The sequence below is a fragment of the Sceloporus undulatus genome, chromosome 5 (genome assembly GCF_019175285.1).
Source record: "Sceloporus undulatus isolate JIND9_A2432 ecotype Alabama chromosome 5, SceUnd_v1.1, whole genome shotgun sequence".
In the NCBI taxonomy this organism is placed as follows: domain Eukaryota; kingdom Metazoa; phylum Chordata; class Lepidosauria; order Squamata; family Phrynosomatidae; genus Sceloporus; species Sceloporus undulatus.
Window position 1 is genome coordinate 118,152,519 of NC_056526.1, and position 21,634 is coordinate 118,174,152.

Consider the following 21,634-nt stretch of genomic DNA (forward strand, 5'->3'; position numbering starts at 1 on the left):
CTGCTGCCACATTGCCAAATTAATGCAGTTTTATGCTGCTTTAACTCTCATGGTTCCATCCTATGGAATCCAGGGATTTGCAGTTTATTGTGGCACCAAAGCCCTCTGGCACAGAAGGTTAAGTATCTCACAAAAGTATAAATCCCAGAATTCCATAGCAATGAGCCATGGCAATTAAGGTGATGGCAAACCATATTAATTCTTCAGTGTAGATGCAGCCCAGGACTGGGAGACCAGGGTTCAAATCCCACTGGATGACCTTGGGCAATTCCTACTCTCATCCCAGAGGAAGGCACTGGCAAAGAAAACCTAATGATAATTTTACCTCAGAATAGCCATAAGTCAGAAATGACTTGAAGGCACACAGAAACAACAATCACTTAAAAGCAGGCCACCTATTTACTGGCATATATCAAGATGCACTGGAAGGGAGAAAATGCACACTCCCACACAAGCATAAAATTACTGTATAGCTCTTTAACACCCAGCTGCATTAGAGGAAGAGTGGAAAGATAAGGATGAACATATACTGACAAGCATGATTATGTTGATGGGCTTTGTTTGAAATAACACCAATGATAGTAGTGTGAAACCAGAGGATGGTATTTACAGCAGATTACTATGGAACAAAGCATACTCTCTGATCTTCAGGTTGCGAAATGTGTACATCCAAGCATGGAATGCAGAAGCAAGGTTGGGGAACCCATAGCCCTCCAGATGTTGATCTACTACTATTTCCATGATCTCTCTCTAGTGGCCAGGCTGAATAGAGCTGCTGGGACCAGGAATCCAAAAACATGTGGAGGACACAGGTTCTCCTGACTCTGATGAAAGCCAAATGAACAAGACTATTCTGAAAGCATACCTTCCTTCTACCCCACCTTGGTTGGAACAGTCCCAATTAATCCTTTGTTGTCCCATTTGAAAATGCTTCTGAAATGTACCACTTTCATTCACCTCCTCCCACATTCTCCTTGGATAATTTCAGCTGCTGCAAACTGAGTTCATAGTTCAAAAGTAGTTTGCACTAAGTTAACTCAGCAGAGGGGATAGAAGAGGATGTGGCAGAATCGTGCCCTTCTCTATAGACTAGGCAAAAGCAAACTGCTGCAGCTTCTTCTAGCTTGTGTCTTCTTCCTCATGAATAACTTTGATCATCTTGAACTCATTCTGATGTTGTTTGTCCACATGTCTCCTGATTTTCTTCTGTGAAATGTTGCAGGGTATGTGAAAGGACTCTAAAGGACATTGAGTCACAACAGTGCCACTTTGTTAGGAGCTCCTTTCTGTTACTTTCTTTTTTCATGGTCTAAGTAGTGTGTGTTGTGACCTGAATTGTACCACTTCACAGTGAGAGGGCCAACCACTGTTTGTTTCTATGTTTATACCTTGCATGCAGAATGGTGGGCCTCAAGGCCAAGCATTTATCTCATGTAAACTTGTGATGTAAAAAATGTTGTTGCATTTTCTAAAGTAAGATGAAGTATAGTTATGCACAATGTAGTAGATGTTAAAATGTAAGGATCTGTCAAGAGGATATGAGAGAATGGAATGTTGGGTGTAATAAGCAGGGTTCTGGAAAGGAAGAGGCACAAGGGACCACACTGCAAACATATGCTGGTTAATGAAGTGCACCAGGGAATTATAAAAGAAAATCAGCATGTGCTTTATAGACTGCAGCAAAGCACAGATCATGAAAGACTATGGAATGCCCTTAAAGACATGGGAGTGCCAACACATCTGATAGTCCTGATGTACTCAGGACAAGAGGCCACTGTCAGGACAGAGCATGGAGAAATAGAATGGTTTCCACTTGGCAAAGGAGTCAGACAAGGCTGTAGCTTACTGCCCTACCTGTTCAGCTTATATGCAGATCATATTGTAAGAAAAGCAGACTTGGACACAAAAGAAGGAGGAGTGAAAATAGGAGGAAGGAACACAACAAGGTATGCAGACAACACCATAATACTAGCAGAAAACATCACAGGCCAACTACTAAGGGAGATCAAGGGAGAAAGTGCAAAGGGAGGCTTACTGTTGAACATAAAACAAAAACAAAAATACAGTTGGCCCTTGACATTTGTGGCTTTGATTATTTGCGAGGTTAAGGACACATGCACTGCTCCTCCTCCTTCTTGCCAGGCTTTTCTCCTGGGAGAAATAAAGCCCATGGGGGAAGAAGCTGGAAAAGGTGTGCATGCCAACCCTGCCCCTTTCCTAGTGGGAATAGCTGCCTTCCCAAGGCAGTTATCCTACCAGGAAAAGGGTGAGGGGAGTCAGTTTCCCTTCCACCCCTTTCCCGGTGGGGTAGCTGCCTTGGGAAGGCACTGAGAAGGCAGCTACCCCACTGGGAAAGGGGTGGAGGGGAATCGATCCCCCTCAGTTTGGGGACCACTGAGTCTTAGAGAGATCTTGCAGCACTTTTGAGACTATTATCACACTACACTCTTAAAGCGTTGCTATTCCACTTTGACTGCTCTGATTGCCTCCTGTTGCATTGTGGGGCTTGTAGTTCAATGAGGCCTAAGAGCTCTCTGGCTGAATGTTCTCAATGCCCCTTCTTAAACTGCAAATCCCAGAATGCAACAGGAGGCAACCAGAGCACTTAAAAAGTGGAACAGTAATGCTTTAAAAGTGTAGTGCACTGAAAAGAAAGTTGGCAGTTTGAACCTCCCTAGACTTCAATCTAATGCAGTGGTCCCCAAACTGTGCTCCTTAAGGGATTTTGGACTTCATCTCCCAGAATCCCAGACTATTGGCCAACATGGCTGAGGCTTCTGGGAACTGAAGTCCACAATCTCTTAAAGGGCACAGTTTGGTAGCCCCTGTATAGTGATATGGAGACTATAATACTGTAGTCCCCAAACTATGCTCTTTAAGAGATGTTGGTCTTCAGCTCCCAGAATGCCAGACTATTGGCCAACACAGCTGAGGCTTCTGGGAGCTGAAGTCCCAAATCTCTTCAAGGGCACAGTTCAGGGCCCACTATATAGTGAAATGGAGACTATGTTGAGATTATGGAGTCGGTGAAGCCAGGCTTCCCAAGTTTATTTCCAGTGGAAGCACCCCTTCTTCCTTCCCCCTCAGAAGAGTTGCGTAGGCCTAGGCTATGCTTGGGCCAGCTCTCCCTGCAGGTGGCAGGGAGGCTGGCTGTGGGCCTCCCTCCCTTCGCATGCTAATGGCCGCCCTCCTCTCTCCTCCGAGGGCACCCGGTGCCACTCAGGGCCGGCGGGGGGCTCTGGGCAATCGGGCCTCTCAAAGCCCCTTTCAGCCGCGCCGCGGGCTCCTCTCCGGAGGAGTCTGGAGAGACATAAAGGCGCTTTTTATGAAGCCAAAAACGCCTCAGCTGGGCCTTGTGTGAAGAAGGCGAGCCCAGCAACAGAGGCCCTTTATCTGCCCCAGGCCTCCTCCTCCTCCTCTTACACCTGGGGGAGCCAGGCAGCCAAGGAAGAAGGCCTTCCTTCGCCCCAGCAACAGGGCCCTCTCTCAGGGGCCTATGGGATGGAGCCAGGAGAGCTAAAGTGGTGTCAAACTGAGTTATAGAGAGATCTTGTAGCACCTTTGAGACTAACTGGAAGGAAGACATTATTGTCAGCATGAGCTTTCCTAGACTAAAGTCTACTTCCCCCAAACTACTCTTTAAGAGATTGTGGACTTCAGCTCCCAGAAGCCTCAGCCATGTTGGCCAATAGTCTGGGATTCTGGGAGCTGGAGTCCAAAATCCCTTAAAGAGCACGGTTTGGGGACCACTGAGCCGTCACTAGAGTTAGGGAAGGTTGATTTGTTGGACTGCAGCATCCAGAATCCCCCCCAAATTGTGCATGACATAGGTGTCTTCCTTCTCAGATGCATGCCTTCTTTCCAGGAGGAATTTTTCAAACAGCCTCCATTTTGAGCATGACTAAAGGTCCAAAACAAAACTGCAGAAACAATCCAGTTTGCGACTGCTTTAACCGCCCTTGCTCAATGCTAGGGAATTCTGGGAACTGTAGTTTTGTGTGACATCTAGCCTTCTCTGTCAGATAGCTTTGGTGCCACAATAAACTACAGTTCCCCAAATTCCCTAGCACTGAGGGCAGTTAAGTGGCCTCAAACTGGATTATTTCTGCAGTGTGTTTTGTACCATAGTCTCTATGTAGACTAGAGTTAGGGAAGGTTGATTTCATGGACTGAAACACCCAGAATCCCCCAAGTCTGCATGACTAAAGGTTATTTCTTGGACCCAAGAACCATGAGTTTAGGTTTATATGAGTGTTTTTATTTTGTATTTTGGCCTACATTTTTTCTTGACTGTCCTACAGTTTTGTGGTGCCTTGTCCTCCTTAGCGGTTAGGACATCTGGTCACCCTGGCATGACTTAGGCCACTCCTGGGCAGGCTTCCAGCTTTATTGTGCAACAGGACTTACTTTGTACTGTCTGCAAAGGAGAGAGCTTGTGTAGTGTTTAAGCATTGGACTTAAACGTGGTGACCAGGGTTCAAATCCCAGCTTGGCCATGGAAACCCACTGGGTGACCCCCTGGGCAAGTCACACGCTCTCAGCCTCAGAGGAAGGCAATGGTAAACCTCTTCTGAATAAATCATGGCAATAAAACCCCTTGATAGTTTCACTTTGGAGTCTCCATAAGTCAGAAATGACATGAAAGCACACAACACCTCCAAAGGGATCTTATAGCACATCTGACACTTAACTGAGGAAAGGAAGTTGTCGCATAAATTTTCATAGACTTGTCTACTTCCTCAGATGCATGGAGTTGTAGCTTATGCTACAAAGCCTTTTGTAGTCTCAAAAGTGTTGCAACATGTTGATAGCCCAGACTACTAACACAGCTATGGGTGCAGCTACACACTGTAGAAATGATACAGTTTGACACAACTTTAAGCGCTCATGCCTCTATCCTATCTAATCCTGGGACTGGTGGTCACAAAGTCTTTAGCCTTCTCGACCAAAGAATGTCAGTGCCATACAAAACCTACAACTCCCTGGATTTTGTAGGATGGAGCCATGATAGCTAAAGTGATATCAAAATGCATTGTTTCTATGGTGTAGATGGCACCCTGTGTATCTGTACTATGTGAGTACTTGAGACTGTAAACCTTCTGCTAACAGCCCAAGGCCTCCAAAGAGGATGTGGAGGTATCTTACAAATTTAAGCTTGTTCACAGACCTACAGTTATAAAAATCCAGGAAACGTCTCCTTCTCCTTCCCAGGTCCAGCAGCAAACATAAGTCAAGCAGTAATAATAATAATAAATAATAATTTTATTTCTACCCACCTCTCCTCACAGCTTGAGGCAGGTTTCTGCTTAGAAATGAACATCACTGGATTTACTGATGCTTTCAATTTCATCCAGATTCAAGGTAGTGATGGATGGATTATGGATATATAGTTTGGCTCTATTTTTTTAAAAGATTACTTTGCCTTTCGGCAAGGTGTTCATGGTACCTTCCAAAATGGTTGTGCTTTTGAGAAGATTGGCTTTCCAGTCTTTAGCCCCTACCCTTGATCTCAAAATATTACAGATGGCAAATGTGGTGAACCCACAAGTTATAGTTTTCATATAAATGAAAGAAACCACATGGACTAAAGTCCAAAACACACTGCAGAAATAATCACATTTGACAGCTGTAACTGCCCTGGCTCAGTGCTAGGGAATCCTGGGAATTGTAGTTCATTGTGGCACCATAGTTCTCTGACAGAGAAGCCAAAATGACTCACAAAACTACAGTTCCCAGAATTCCTTAGCATTGAGCCAGGCCAGTTAAAGTTGTCTCAAACTGGATTATTTCTGCAGTGTGTTTTGGAACTAGGATGCCAATGTATTGCTTTCCTTCCTTCTGTGCCTCCTTCACCTATCCAGAAAGTAAAAATAAATGTATTTCAAAAAAGAGGTAGCAGTAAATAGAGATCAAGAGGCATCTTTTTTTTCTATGCCAGTGGCAAAATACATGTTACCTTGTTCTACAAATTTCTGGTTTAATCTCGTCTTACAGACTCAGACGTAACATTTTGTTTGAAGGCATATAATAAATTGTCACTTCACTGGATATACCAGGCTTACTCTCTTCCTTTTGCTTTTGTGCTCTGTACATATTTCAGTGACATACACAAGGACTGTGGCTTTCCAGAGTTCATTTTTCTTTTTGAGGTCAGATTTCTGTCTTGCAATATTGTGGAGGAGCAAAATGCCTCAAAATGTAATGACACAATATTTTTCTCATCTTTCACAGAAGAAATACTCTCCCTGCTTGTTTCCAGGGTTTTAGAAGATTTGCCTGTAGAATTAGGCAGTATGATATTTCATGGTAATGAGAGTCTTCTTTACCATTTGTTGTGGTGTCCAATTTGAGGTAATCACAATATGTCCAAAAGGACTTTTAGAGAATAATTATGATGACAATGATGATGACAACAATAAAAAATGAACTTTTAAAATATTAATAGTCATTTATTTGCATAATGGTGACCTATCTGAAAAGCTGTTTTACATGTTTGGATGCAGAAGGGGATAAAGTTTTCCAAAACAGAACCGACTGTACCAATGAAAATTAAACTCTTGGAGTTATTGCTATTCAATTTTGGCCATAGCTACTAGTGAATAAAATACCTTTTATTTCCTGAAGTCTATACTATCACTACCTTTTTTTGGCAATCAGAGCTTTGATCATCATTACCCTTGAGCCAGAGAGGAAGAAAAAGATTAAATAAATGATATTTCTAAAACTTCATCAGAGCTGGAACTTATCTCAGCTTAGGTTACAAAATTCAATTAATAGTAAAAGCAGCTTTTACTACATGCTTAAGAGGAAGCAGTATTCTGCAGGTCATGGGTTATTGTACTATCCATTAACTGATAGCAGTTAGCACTTAGTGTGGTTGGATAACTACTGCCAGGCTAAAGGAGAAGAACATTTAATGCTTTCTGATACAGCATGGGGCATTCGCTGAAACCAATGGTAAATGTATTTAGAATTGGTGCGTAAGCACTAATATGCTCTCTCCATAACTAAACCAGAATGGAAGCCAACACCCAAAGTCCACTTATTTTGCCCTGTGAGTATGAAAGCAATTTTTACCCCTGCTGCCTTTACTTTTCCTGTGCCTGTGCTGTAATTTAAAGTGTTTGTTCTTGGTGTATTTATTTAAATATATTCCATCCTATATTTGAGATTTCAGGGCAGTATACAAGTAAAGTCAATATAAACAAGTTAAAGCAGTTTAAAACTATGCACAGAAGTATTGTGGGACTAGCAAGCAGTCACATTTTCAATTGGCACCTAAATGAAGCCAATGTTAGTGCCAGCTGGGCCTTTGAAGGGAGGGCATTCTTCAACCAGAGTGCCACAGCTCCCATATCCTCACATAATATGTTGGCCGCATTTAGTGGAACACAGAGAAAAGCCTACCAGCAGACCTCATATCTTGAGCAAGCATATATACATTCCATGTATCAAAGTGTCACGCTACCCAATCCACTTGTTTGATCACAGACTCACCAGTCTTCCCATGTTATCTAATAGAGGCAAAACAAAGAATTTAATAAGGCTTTGGATTGAGTCTGTCAAATGCTTTGGGTACCTACCAATTGAACGCTTCAGATTTCTGAATTATTGACTCTGGAATGTACAGTACATTTATGATCATTGTGTTGTTGTTGTTGTTGTTTTTTACCAAACATGATATTTATACTTAGGTTTATTCCTGAAAATTTCTGTGCAAGTTTAAAACCAGTCATCAAACTTTGGCTGAGTGGGAATTGCTGGCTTTGATCCATTTTGCATGGAACTTGGTGTGAAACAAATTTTAAGGATTATATGTACAGCCACTCAGACCTTTGCTTAATTGAGAATGTAAGCAGAACCATCAACTTAGTACTTCTAATAAATGGATGAGTGCTTCTGTATATGGGCAAGAAAGAGGGACATTTATCTGTAGTCAGCATGACAGTAGCACAGCGTGTTGTAGTGGTTTGAGCATTAGATTACAATTGTGGAGACCAGGGTTCAGTTCCCAGCTCAGCCATGGAAACACACTGCCCCAGAAAACTCTGTGATAGGTTCGCTTTAAGGTCACCATACATCTAAAACAACTTGAAGGCACACAACAACAACACAGCTAGCCAGAGCACTAATGGCTGATATGCTAACTCTGTGTATGAAAGGGCCTGAGATATGTGCCTATGGACACATCTTATATGGACAAATGTTTTACCTCTGGCCACCATCACATTTGTTTTGGCCCTTATTCCCAAGTATATGTGTACCCATTTACAGTCTTGGACCTGAATTGTATTGGTTAGTCCCAGCTATGATTGTTGTGTTGTTGTTATTTGCTTTCAGGTTGCCTTTTATACAAGTGAGTGACCTACAGGAGCCCAGATCATCATCAATAGCCCTGCTCTGGTCTTGCAAACTCAGGTGTGTCACTTCTTTGATTGAATCGATCCATCTATAAGGTGGTCCTCCTCTTTTCCTTCTTGCCTCCACATTAACTTCTTTCTCAGTTAGTCACTTTGTCTCATGATGTGTCCAAAATATGATAGTCTCAGTTTAGTTCTGATGAGAATTCAGGCTTGATTTGCTCTCAGACTCATTTATTTGTCTAGAATATAATACACTCTTTTTGCTGATTGGTAAATTGATATATAAAATCCCATTGACTCAAATAATCTACTCCAATTGGACTTAATAAGATTCGGGCCTCCAACCATAAATATGAAAATCAGTGAATGTATTTTCAAAAAAGGAGTGCATTTAAGATGTTTGTTGACATTCCAGTGTCTGAAATGTATTGTGTTTCAGTGAGGAGAAGTGTGTGTGTGCGCACGCACAAGCGAGCAACACACAAACTTTTTTCTAGAGTGAGTAGTGATTCAAGCATATTACAGATTTAAGAACCTAGGCTATTCTGCGTTTTGACCCTTGTAGAATTGTTTGAATAGTCTTTTGCTTTTTAGAAGTACATAAATGGCAGGATTTGGTTAGCTAGATGCTACAAGCCAGTTTGTGGAATATTTACTAGCATTCATCAGCTGAAAGTGGTTGGTGGGAGGATGGACCTTGTCCATCCTTCAGAGAAAGGAGAATCATTAATGTTCTAATGTTCAATCATATCCATTTATGTCTTAATGGAGGTCAATGTATCTCATCATTCTGATTATTTAATCAATCAGTCAATCAATCAATTTTTAACTCTCCTTTCTCCTGATGTGGGACTCAAGGCAACTTACAGTATAAGTTAAAAACAAAATACAAGTGAGACAATGTAAAATACCAAATATTTTATTTAAATGTATTTTAATACAACTAGATAAAAATACTATTAAACTTAATTTAAATATTAATTTAAAAACATTGGGAGGGGAACATGTAAAAGGAGGAGGAAATGGCCTACATTTTTTTTAATCCTTTCAAAATGAATCCTAGGCATTCCCCTGCAACTAATGAAATAAAGTAATTAATAAAGGGCACAATGAGATAAATAATAATTCTGCTAGTCATCTGGATGGGCTTTTTGAAGGAAAGTGTCACTATGTCCTTTCTATCCCCCCAAAATGAATGTTGCTGGTAACAAGTTTACTTATGATACGTAATTCTTAAGCTCTCATTTGAGGTGGAGAACACGTTGGCTGGTATACTTCAGTGACTTGCAGAGTCTTTTATCCAATTTACACCTATGTCATTTTTTGTTATTGTGGAGGTCAAATTTCCTCGCTGTACTCACACAACCACCACCCACCCACCACCACCCCATACACACATCTGCCTTTTACCTGCTACAGCCCCTGCCACCCAACACAGCAATATACTGACTGGTGGAGAGCAGGGACAATAGTAGAGGAGCAGCCAGTTATGTTCCTGTAGCTGGATACACAATAGTGATGTTAACCTCCAGGACCTCTGGAGGATTCCTTCCTACATGTTCAGTAGGAGCTTAGTTGGATTCTCCACCATCCTTCCTTTTCCCTAGTGGCCATAAAATGGCCATATTGGGCAGGAGCCACTGCAGCAGGTAAAAGAAAGGTTTCCAGGGAGGACATATGGGTAGATCTGTCTATGGCGTCTCCCTGGTCCATGGTTTCAAACTTTCTTTTTACAGACCATTGGCCCACAGTAAAAGTCAGTGCACCCTGTGGTACGCAGAGCCAAAAGAAAGCACTTTTGCATGGTAATTTGTGTGTCACCCTACAAGAGATTAGGCTGAGGAATTTATGACATAAAGCTGTGAGCTACATGTTCCTCATATCAGCACATGATTGATATGTTTGGTTCATGCAGCCACAGGAAGCTGAATGCTAATGATATGGCAAAACCCCATTTCGGTTAAAGGTATCATTTCAGGTGTCAGCATTGTAACCAGAGGTCTAATCCTCTACATTCTACAGGAAAAGAGATTCCAGCTCAACTTTAGGAGGAACTTCCTGACAATAAGAGCTGTTCAACTGTGGAATGTATCCCCTCACAGTGTGGTGGAGTCTCCTTCTTTGGAGGTCTTTAAGCTGAGGCTGGATGGCCATCTGTCAAGAATGCTTTGATTGTGAGTTCCTGCATGGCAGGGGAGTTGTACTGGATGGCCCTTGTGGTCTCTTCCAACTCTATGATTCTATGCTCTGACATAGTGGTAGGCTGACATCAGGCCTGCAGGAGCTACTTTGTCATCCAGACACCTGAGTTCTACCAGCAGGAGAAACCTGGTACAAAGGACAGAACCTTAGACTTAAAAAAATCAGAGCCTAGAAAGTTATCATGAGTACTGGAACTCAGTGGAGCTTGCACACCCTCCTCACCAAAATCGACTTCCAGTTACCCCAAGCTATTTTAATTTTAACAGCACCACATATGGTGGGGCACAGGAGTCATTTTGTCATTTTTTGATATTGTGAAACAGTATTGGACATAGTTTGAAATCCTTGTTCATCTCTGAGTAATCATTCAGAGTTCTACCAGTAGACCTAGATCTACATCTGTCTACCCCTAGCTTCAGTCCTACTCTTGGATATATTTGAAATTTAACTGCAAAAAAGCATATTTGAAAGAATTTTTATGGTATTTTTGATTATATTATGGTTAACAACTTTATCTACACAGGTCAACTATATACTTTTTGAAGCAAATGGAACTGTGCCTTTGGCATGCATATCCAACACAAGGTATGTTTCGGCTTTATTTGTATTTATACTTATAAGGGAAGAATAGACCTTATTTCTTAGTAAATATTACAGAGTTGTGTATTACGCTGTTGATTATCCCCAATAGTCTTGCATGGTATAGAATCAGTGAGCTGGCTAGGAATATGGATTCTCTTGGGGAAAGAAATAATTTCAAAGAATCTGAAACTGGCATGTGTCAAGTGTTGTGCCCTGCTGGGAATTTTCTTTTGCCCAAGACTTAAATCCAACTGTTAATCCTTCAAGTCAACAGAAACGTGATAAATATTTATGTAAGTTCCATTAACTCATTGGATCTACTCTAGCAAACCCTCCAGTATTTGACAAATAGCCAAGCAACATCGGATTGATGTCAGGTTGAAGAACACATAAGCCAGGAAAGGCTGCTGCAGTTTACTTTTGTTGGAACCTACTGCGAAGCCCTCCTCTCCCCTTGCTGAGTTAACTGAGCGCAAACCTTTGCATTTTGAAGTCAGTTAGCAGCAACTGAAGGAAGATGAGAACAGAAGGGGAAAGTGGGAGGAGGAGAGAAAAGCTGGGACATTTGAAAAGCAGCTTTAAAAAAGGATACAGGCATGCTATTGCTTGGGCAATTTGTGGTACAACTGGAAAATGTATGGCATTTGCCTTTTTCCATATCATAGTGATGTCCCCAAAAGGGGAACTGGGGCTGAATAAATAAATTTTCCTAATCCTGTTTCAATGTGCTTAGGAACAACAGTCCAATTTATAGCATTTTAAAGCTTTAGTCCTTGTAAGATGCTCCTGCAGACTGGATTGTAGATAGAACTGTGGCCTACCTTTCAGGTTCCCCTTATTTATAAGAGGAATTCCTCAAGTTCAAGAGCAAGTCCAACCATTTTACTTTAAAATGCAACCAACATCAAATCAAGCTAAAGTAGCAAAGAATCATTAGGACCCAGAATGTGTTTGTTTGTTACATATGAACTACCTACAGTCTCTTTATTCTTGGTATAAGAAAAAAGTTCTATTGTTTGTTTCAGGGCTCTGAGGGAGAGAAGGAGAACTTTTCTGGGAGGAAAAACCTTTAGTAAACTCTTGGGGAGGAAGGGTCACATTACTATTGACAAGTCTGTGAAGACATCTTCTAAACCATGGGAAAACATAGAGAAATTGTTTAGACTCTCTACATTCAAACCTCTTTGGGGGTGAACTACTGAAGGGTGGGGGGAGAGAATGCACTTTGTTGCATTGTTGCTCTGAAAGCCTATCTATTTATCATCTCATAAGACAGCTCCAATGATCATTATCTGCTTTGCCCACTTTCTGACCCAAATTCAGGGGTTTTTATGGAAAATTGCAGTCAGTTTGATTGATGAAATCCAAAGATGTCTAAAATGGCACCAAAGATCTCCAACTGTGCAGACTCCAACCGAGGCCTTCAATGTTGGCATTGTTCCTGCAGGGTGGAAAAAAAAGTGGAGAAAATGAGCAAAAGTTAGGGAATTTCTGTTTAAGAAAACTTCAAATTTCAATGAGGATCCCCCAAACCATTATCCTTATTCACACAAGGGCGAATGTGGGTGAACGTCCTAGTGATTTCCCACACATGAGGACAACAAAACCTAGCTTTTCAACCATTCTGGCTTTGTAAAATGCTAAACAACCATTACAGGAAAGAAAGAGAAGTGACTCTCATGTTAAAATCAAATATTAAACAGTGGGTTGTTTGAAAAGGAAAGGAAGCATTGGGACAGATCCAGCTAAATTTAAGCACTTGTGCCACTCATTTCAATGGGAGGCTTGAGTACATGTTGCACAATCTTGTGTAGGCTTACTTAGAAATAAATCATACTGAATTCAAAGGAAATTCCTCTTATGTAAGTCGGAAAAAGACCTGCAAACATACATCCCAACTCTAAGCAGGTTTACTCTGAAATAATCTTCGCTGAACTCTGGGGGTTTTATTCCCAAGTGAGTCTGCAAGATTAGAGTTTCAAGCTGCTCCGCTCAGTGAATTGCACCCTATTTACGCTGTACATAAATTTGCTTATTTATTTTCTCATGCTACTTCACATTGTGTGCTGTTTTCCACCAACAGTGTGCTATGCATTGTATAGGATTGCATTACTAGCCTATTTATTTTGTTTTTAAGAAGAGAGAGCATTTTCCTGAAATACAGTGATATAATGTAACAAATGCTTCCTCAATTGGTTAAAACCCCTTTCAGAGAAGCAAACCATTAACACCCTCTTGCCAAAGAGAAGAACACCTATGTCCTATTGGCCTCAATTGGAGAATTAAGCATACACTTTAACTTACTCCCTTTAAAATCTATTGTGAGACTTAAATAGGCTTAGATGGCCAGTGCTTATGCAGTTTGTTATCAGTTAGTGAGTGAAAGAACATAACCAGTTCTTATTCAGCACACTCCTGGAAATGATTTTCCTTTGCAGTGCCCAGTTAGCAACTCCCCCTTCCCATAAAGGATGTCTCTGCACATGTATAAAGTGGTTTTACTCATTACTGAGCACCTATTGCCTGTCTTTATACATTCATAGACTCAAGAGCAGGGCTTCCTTCTAGGAGAGGTAGCAGTGCAGTCCCACATTTATGTACAGTATTAACCAAGTAATCTTAGGATTCAAAGGCATAGCTGTGTTCTGGAAAATCAGTATGCAAAGGGATCTTGTAGCACTTTTGACACTAACTGAAACAAGCTGTTAGCATAAGCTTTCATAGACTTGAGCCTACATCCTCAGGTGCATGTTACGGTTTTTAGGTTATTGGGGGCCTTTAAATGCTGGGTGGGGAAAGGCTTTAAAAAACTAAATTTGTTCATGACAAGGAAAATATGTTCACCACAGTGAACAACACCACAATGTTAGGGCTGGTGACACTTTCCAGGTAACAGTTCTGCTATGACAGGAAGCTAGATGGCTCTACCTTTAGCTACTGCCACACTGCAGAATTAATGCAGCCTGACACCACATTAACTGCCCTGGCTCATTGCTGTGGAATTCTGGGATTTGTAGTTTTGTGAGATATTTAGCCTTCTCTTTCAGAGAGCTCTGGTGCCACAACAAACTAAAAAACCCCAGAATTCCATAGCACTGGGCCATGGCAGTTGAAGTAGTATCAAACTGCATTATTTGTGCAGTGCAGATGCAGCCCCAGCTACAGTAGACTCCTCAGACCAATTCCTGAATGGCACATCAATATTTATGTATATCCGATAAGTTGTTTCAGTAGCTCTACTCTAATTGGAATTTAGATTTTACACTAGGAACTCAAACTTAGACTTCAAAGTACTAAGTGCTCAAACTGCCAGGCCTGGGTTGACTAAATTTAAGTTTTGGTTCCACCCACATGCAATTAAAAAAGAAAAAAGAAAAGAAACTGCACATTCTTGCATCCCAGATATAACAGCATTTTCCATTTTGGTCAATTCATATAAAATGTAAACCAAAACAAAATTCTCCGCCATTTGTAGTTAGAAGCACAGCTTTGAAAAGTTTTTGTTTTTGTTTTTTGTTTTTTTTTTTTTTTGGACCACAGCTTTCACAATCCCACACTTGTTGTGGCCACTTGTAGTCCAAAAAAGCAACAACCTGAGCATCCTTCTGGAAGATGCTTGCCTTGTCTAATAGCTAGAGATGCTTCTTCCACTGCTTTAGAATAGCCACTACACTGCAGCTCCTGAGTGTGCTGCCAAGACTTGGCATGTGATTAATGAAGGCCCTCTCCATCGTTTACTCCTTCTGTATGTATTTACGTACATACATGGGGGGGGGGAGAGGAAAGACAACAACAACTTGGGACCTGTCTCTCCTCGCTTCCCCCAAAGGGGCCAACGATAAATCTTTCTTCATTTTAACCACGATTAACCCTGCCCATTCTCTCATCCTCCCCGCCATCTCCTCCTCCAGGCAAAGTGAAGCTGCTGTGTTAAGCTGGCCCTGATGTGCCATGGCTCTGGACCAGCTGCTCCTAACTAGAGACAAGCCCTTGTCAATTAAGGCATTGAAGAGCAGGTCCTGGGAGCCCCAGGGGCAACTGCAGCAGCCAAGCAATGGGCAGCCCCTGCAATTAGTATCCATTTGGAAAAAGACCCTCCGGGCCACAAATGCACAGGCAAGCGAGGAAGGGAGGGAGCACAAGATGGAATCAAAAGCACCATCAACCAGCATCAGGGAGAAGGAGGAGGAGGAGAAATTGGCTACAGTGATATTGAACAGACCCCCAAGATATGAGAGAGCAGGCCAATCTTTTCTGGAGATAGCAGTCTTATTGCTTCCTAGTCTCCTCCATGCAGCAATTTAAAGGGGGTCAGGGGGAGGGAAAAAAATAAACAAGCATTACTGGGGAGGCTTTTTTTTTAAAGAAGAAGAAGATCAATGGGCACATTCATGGGCCTCGAGCAGAGGGTTTTTCTCTCTTTGTGACTGGGATGTCACCTCAAGGCAGCTGGTGGCACGCAAGGCTCCCACGGGGTTGGCCTTTGGCCCAGGGGGAACTGGACAAGGCCAGGGAAGAGCCGGTGATGGCTCAGGTCAGAGAGGCCAAGGCGTCAGTAGGCCAAGCCGGGCCTGCAGCTGGACAAAAAAAAAGCCCCAGAGAGGGCAGGGGAGCCCAGGGGATCATTAGTGGGTGTGGAGGGGGGGGGAAGGTGTTTGTTTAAGTCATTAGGAAGTTGGTAGCTAGGGATCGAGGGAGGTAGGCAGGCTGAGGGTAACCGGGGCCTAGACTCTGTGACCCCCACCAAGTTCAAGAACAGAGCAAACAAGCACAGGCTATTAGGGACAGCAGTCAACTCAGAGGCCACAATAGAGAAAGGGGCGGCGGAAGGAGACCAGGCTTCAATGTGGGGGGGAAAGGATGAGGCAGGAGGGGAGAACGGAGGGCAGCGGGTCAATGAAAGTCAACAGGAGAGCAGGCTTAATGACAGCAAGAATTTAATATCAAAAATCCATAAATCTGCTGGCTCCCAATAGGCAGACAAGGAGACAGCGTCCGAGTCAACATTCCCTCAGCAAAAGGAACCCCAAGGAGGTCAGCGGCAGTGGCAATCGGGTCATTCGGATCTGAAGGCAAATGTGAAGGATACAAGAAGACGCAACCTTTGGAAGCAGGCCATGGTTTCCTTTGGAGGGGAAGAAGCTTTACTGCAGCATTAGAAATGAGATGTCATGGACAAGAAAGAAAGATTGTCTACAGAAATGGGGTGGGTTGGGATTTGAGGGGGTGTTTAATCTCATCTATTTCTATTTATGAATATGAAAGTGAGTTCAAATATGTGTGAATTGATGTAGAAAGTTTAAAAAGGAGAAGAATGTGCAGGACTACACTCTAAAAATGGTCTTTTGGAACTATTGCCTTTACCTTTCCTAAGCCCCAAAGTGATTTGTCTTAGGTAAACGTACTACATCATAGTCCTCCCTCATACACACTGCAATTCTAATCTGCACTGCAGACTAATCTAGCACTTCTTAAAGGTCTATTTCATGGACCATTGCTGGTCCATGAGCCACAAATACCAATTCCTGGAAAGAAAGAAACAAGTATAGCCAATGGGCACCAATATGTTGCTGGTCCATGGCACAATGTGGGAAAATGTGACACACACCCACACCGTCAATTATTTTAAGAAGCACTGGACTAATCTATATATTAAGGTTGCAATCTTGAAGATTCTTACTAGATAGTCAATTCTATTTCATTTACAGGGCTAATTTCTGAGAACATATTTAAGATGGTTTTCCATAACAGTTTATCAGTGCCATTCTAGATATGACGACTCAGAAGTACTGTATATACTCATCTATAAGTCTAGAAATTTTAGTCAAAAATTGACCCCAAAAACCTGGGTTGACTTATCTATGGGTCAATGTAAGTTCTGTATTTTAACTTTCATCAAAAAAGGATCCATCCCTTGGTGAAAGGCAAGAGCATAATCTATCCTCCTCTACTCTCTCATCTCTCTGGCCTTTAGGATGGGCACAAACAGTTATGCCAGCTGGGATTTTGCAAGTTCTTTGGCATTTTTTTCATTTGCTTCATCCTTTAAATCCATTGTTATGTGCCCCTAAATATTACCTTCAACTTATCCATGGGGCATATCAAAATCTATAATGTTGGCCCCAAAAACTATCCTCAACTTATACACGAGGTCAACTTATAGTCAAATAAGTTCTCGTGCTGGGCAGATGCCTCTCATAGGATGTCTAGTCCACTAACAACAACAACAACAACATTGACATTCCAACTTTCTCTAAGTGAACTCAAGTGAATACTGAGCTCAAGTACACACTTCTTCTTCCCACTTTATCCTTACAACAGTTATGCAAGGCAGACCAGGTGGATAATTACTGATCTAGTTATTTTCATGGCTCAATTGGGACTTTAACCTGGATCTTCTTTCCCTCAGTGCAGCCTTCTGAGGCTGCAGCTTCACTTCTGAATTAACGCAGTGTGACACTACTTTACCTGCCATGACTCAATGCTAAGGAATTCTTGGATTTGTAGTTTTGTGAGTTATTTAGTCTTCTCTGTCAGAGTGCTCTGGTGCCACAACAAACGACATATCCCAGGTTTCTATAGGATGGAGCCATGACAAAACAGTGTCAAGCTGCATTAATTCTGCAGTGTGGCAGCAGCCTAACTGCTACACCACAGTGCCCCCACACAACTGAAACCAGAGCAAACAGACTGGATTAACTTGTAAAGCTATTAATATTGTCCTCCATGGCAAGCATTGTTAACATTCCTTTTCATTGTCATTATTCTAAATATTAAATCATGGGTAAATATATGGCATCAATGACAGCAATGTGTGCATGTGAATGGTTTCTGATTAGATCCATGTAGGTGCAAATTTCTCAACCTATGTGGGAAGGTTAAACCATGTGTGCACCAGGAGGTACATGGCCTTCCATAATGTGGCCTTCCATAATATTATTGGACTGTTGTTGCTGGACTGCTGTTGTTGTTGTTGTTATGTCCAAGCCATTTTTTTTACTTATGGTGGCCCCAAGATGAACCTATCATAAGACTTTCTTGACATGTTTCTTCAGAGGGGGTTTGTCATTGCCATATTCTGAGGCTGAGCGAGAGTGTGACTTGTTCAAGATCACCCAGTGGGTTTTTATGCTTGAGTGGGGAATTGAACCCTGCTCTACAGAATCATAATCCAGCACTCAAACCACTACACCATGCTGGTTCTCCATACAAAGCCCTAACCAGGATATCTAGTAATGCACCTCCTAGCAGTCCAACCATAGCTGAAGAACTAGATAATTCTCAACCCTGATCTACATAGTACTATGATTATGGTGGCTATAAATAAATACACACATGTACACAGATATCAGAAACTGAACAAATGTAGGAAGCTGAGCATTGAAAGATCCAGTTGCCTGAGATGTTATTTGGTCCAGAGATGACCCTGGGTTGATCATTTCTTCACTGTTGCTATTATCTTCAGGTCTAAGAAAGAACTGAGGGCCCAGTGGCACTCCAAATGTAACTGAACACCAATTGCCATCAGCCATGGCCAGCCTGGTAAGGTGTGATGGGGGTAGAATTTCATCAACATCAAAAAGCCAGAGATTTCCCATCTCTGCTGTAAGGGATAAGGAATGATGTTTGTCCCCTCACCATTGCTCCTTGTTAGTTCTATGTACACTTACTTTGAAGCAAATCCCACCAAATTCAATGGGACTTACATGTGACTATAGACCTGAGGTAGAATTCTGATTCTAGAAGAAAGTACAGCCTGCCACATGTCATACACCAGATTAGTATAACGTGTCACAAGCACAAAACAAGAAATATAAATATGTACACAGCCCATAACGCAAACATATGATTCCATCCAATCAAAAATCCACAAAACAGTAATACATTTATTTGCCAACTAAAATGCACAATATACATGTTGCAAGCTCATGATGCAAGCTATGGATCCCATCCACAACATCAATATGCACTGTTGTTTATATATATACATGTATATGTGTGAGTATACATGCACACACACACACAAACACAAACACATACACACACTGACAAACATACACAAAGGGGAGAGAGAGAGACCAGGGCTGGTGTAGTAGTTTGAGTATTGGACACCTGGGGAGCAGGGTTTGAATCGCCATTCAGCTATGGAAACTCACTGGGTGATCGTGAGCAAGTCACACACTCTCAGCCTAAGAAGAAAGCAATGGCAAACCACCTCTGAATAAATCTTGTCAAGAAAACCCTAGGATAAGACCACCATAAGTTAGGGTCAATGTGAAAGCACATAACAACAACATATTAAACATGCAACACATACTTCTGTATCCACAATGGCAAACCCCCTCTGAAGAAAGTTGCCAAGAAAACCCTGTAATGGGTTCACCTTAGGCTTGTCATAAATCAGAAATGACTTGAAGGCACACAAAAACAACAAAAGGGTAAACACTGAGATTGCAGCGTAACAACTACATGTGCTGGACATTCCCTTTACAATAGCTAGGCAGGCTGTTTCCCCACCACCACCACCTCAGAGATCTCATTCATGCTCTCTAAATTAGTAACTCTTTCCCAGAAGAATTACCTGCCACATACTGCCCCCAACAAGACAGAGGCCTGTGGCACCTTAAAGACTAACAACTTTTTCCAAGCATGAGCTATAGTCCATCTCTCTCTCTCTCCATCTGCCTTTCTTTCTCTTCTTTTATATTCCACCTTATCCATTAAACCTCTGGCTTTACCTCTTTACTCCTGACTTCCACATAAGCTCATCTTAAGTACCATATTTGTTCCTACCCAGCCCACTGCGCGTGTGGGAGAATAATGCACACTCTTGTTGTCTCACTGATATTTATTGAACTTCAGAAGACTTAACAGTGGCGTGATCTGCAGTTAATTTGCAAAAGTGTATTTGATTATTACCGTTAGCACTGTTTCATCAGGTCAGGAGTGGTAATAATAGGAATGTTTTTATATCTAGATCTGTCTCCACCCCGGTTCAGGAGGTCATGCTGGTGTAGACACAGCATGGGAGTTATTCTTGTCAAATTGGCTTATTGTAAAGGCAAAGCCAGCAATTTGCAGAGGAGAAACTCCTTGGGGCTGCCAGTGGGCCAGTGCATGTGGAGGTCAGTGGCTGTCCAGTCTGTCCGGCAGCATTGAGGAGACAGTAATTGTCTCAGGCCTGACACCACATGGGGGGGATAGAAGTGGCTCCATCCATCTCCATCCACTTAGTTTGTATGTGCTCCCAGCAGGACTTGGCCTGGCCCAGGACTGAGAATACCCATCAACATTTATTGCCTGTTCAAACTGCCCCTTTTCTTTGCCCCTCTCTCAGGAAATTAAGAAAATTCAACTGGTCTGCACTGGCAATAGACATCAAGCTCTCTGGTCTAAGGTGAAACCCAGTACACTATCTCCAACTCTGGTGAGGACCGGATGCTCAAGAAGAATAAATTACTAGTTTGATTCAGGTTTGATTTATGCATCCTTGCATCCTTCCGAGGTCGCTAAAATGAGTACCCAGACTGTTGGGGGCAAATTAGCTTACTTGCTAATTAGCTTACTTGCTGTTCACCGCTATGATCTTTGGAATAGCGGTATATAAATAAAACAAATTATTATTATTATTATTATTATTATGCCAAGTTTGCACAGATTTATGCCTTGTATCAGTGGCATCACATGGGGTGGGTGGTGCCTGGTTTGCCAAAATCACCTGGCTGGTTCAGTATCCTATACAATTTAACTTGGAGCAGAAGAGGGACTTGCTACTTCATTATAGGCAGCAATATATCCTGGGATGGTTCTAATAACTAGAAACTGAGTAGAAATATCTTTAAAGAACTTGGGACTTAAGTAATTTAAATAAAGAGTGGGGTAAGGAATTGATTCCTATTTACAGGAGTTTGCAGTCTAAACTCACAGTAATTCATCTGTCTTTATCCATTCGTAACAGCCTCTGTAATCATCAGGGCAAAGGAAAGGTAGTTTCTCCCAAGAGTAAAATATTGTATATTAAAAAGGAAATATTTAAATTTAAGAATTAGCAGAGAATAAGGTGAAATGCACCCATTATACACAAAGAGCAGACCTTTGTTTTAAAACATCTAGATTCTGTTGTATAAATATATTTTGTTATGAAATTCACAAACTGTGTCACATAGATTCATTTTCTAGTATAGTGGGCCTACTACTGCGGCTCTAAAGTATTATCTAGAAGTAAAAGTAACTGAAATGAAAAAAGCAAGACCTGACTTTTTTGTTTTGTTCAGCTACTGCTGAAATTTTCAAGTGTAAGCACCTTGCAAACAGCAGCTCCATTCCAACTTTTAAATGACTTGGTATGAACCAAAGATAAACCTGATTTACAATGAGGTTTGAGCATTGGACTATGACTCTGGAGATCAGAAAGGAGTTGGCAGCATGAGCTTTCATAGACTTAAATCTACTTCCTCAGACTGAAGTAGACTGAAGTAGACAAAAGC

General features: G+C 41.8%; 1 long non-coding RNA gene across 1 annotated transcript; it reads left to right on the forward strand.

Moving 5' to 3' along the window:
* The first annotated feature begins 5,870 nt into the window (after positions 1 to 5,870).
* On the forward strand, positions 5,871 to 20,598 carry LOC121931475. The gene is made up of 5 exons (XR_006104147.1): positions 5,871 to 6,351; positions 8,341 to 8,418; positions 11,089 to 11,150; positions 16,124 to 16,353; positions 20,485 to 20,598. It is a non-coding gene; the product is annotated as an uncharacterized LOC121931475 (long non-coding RNA).
* Positions 20,599 to 21,634: the final 1,036 nt, after the last annotated feature.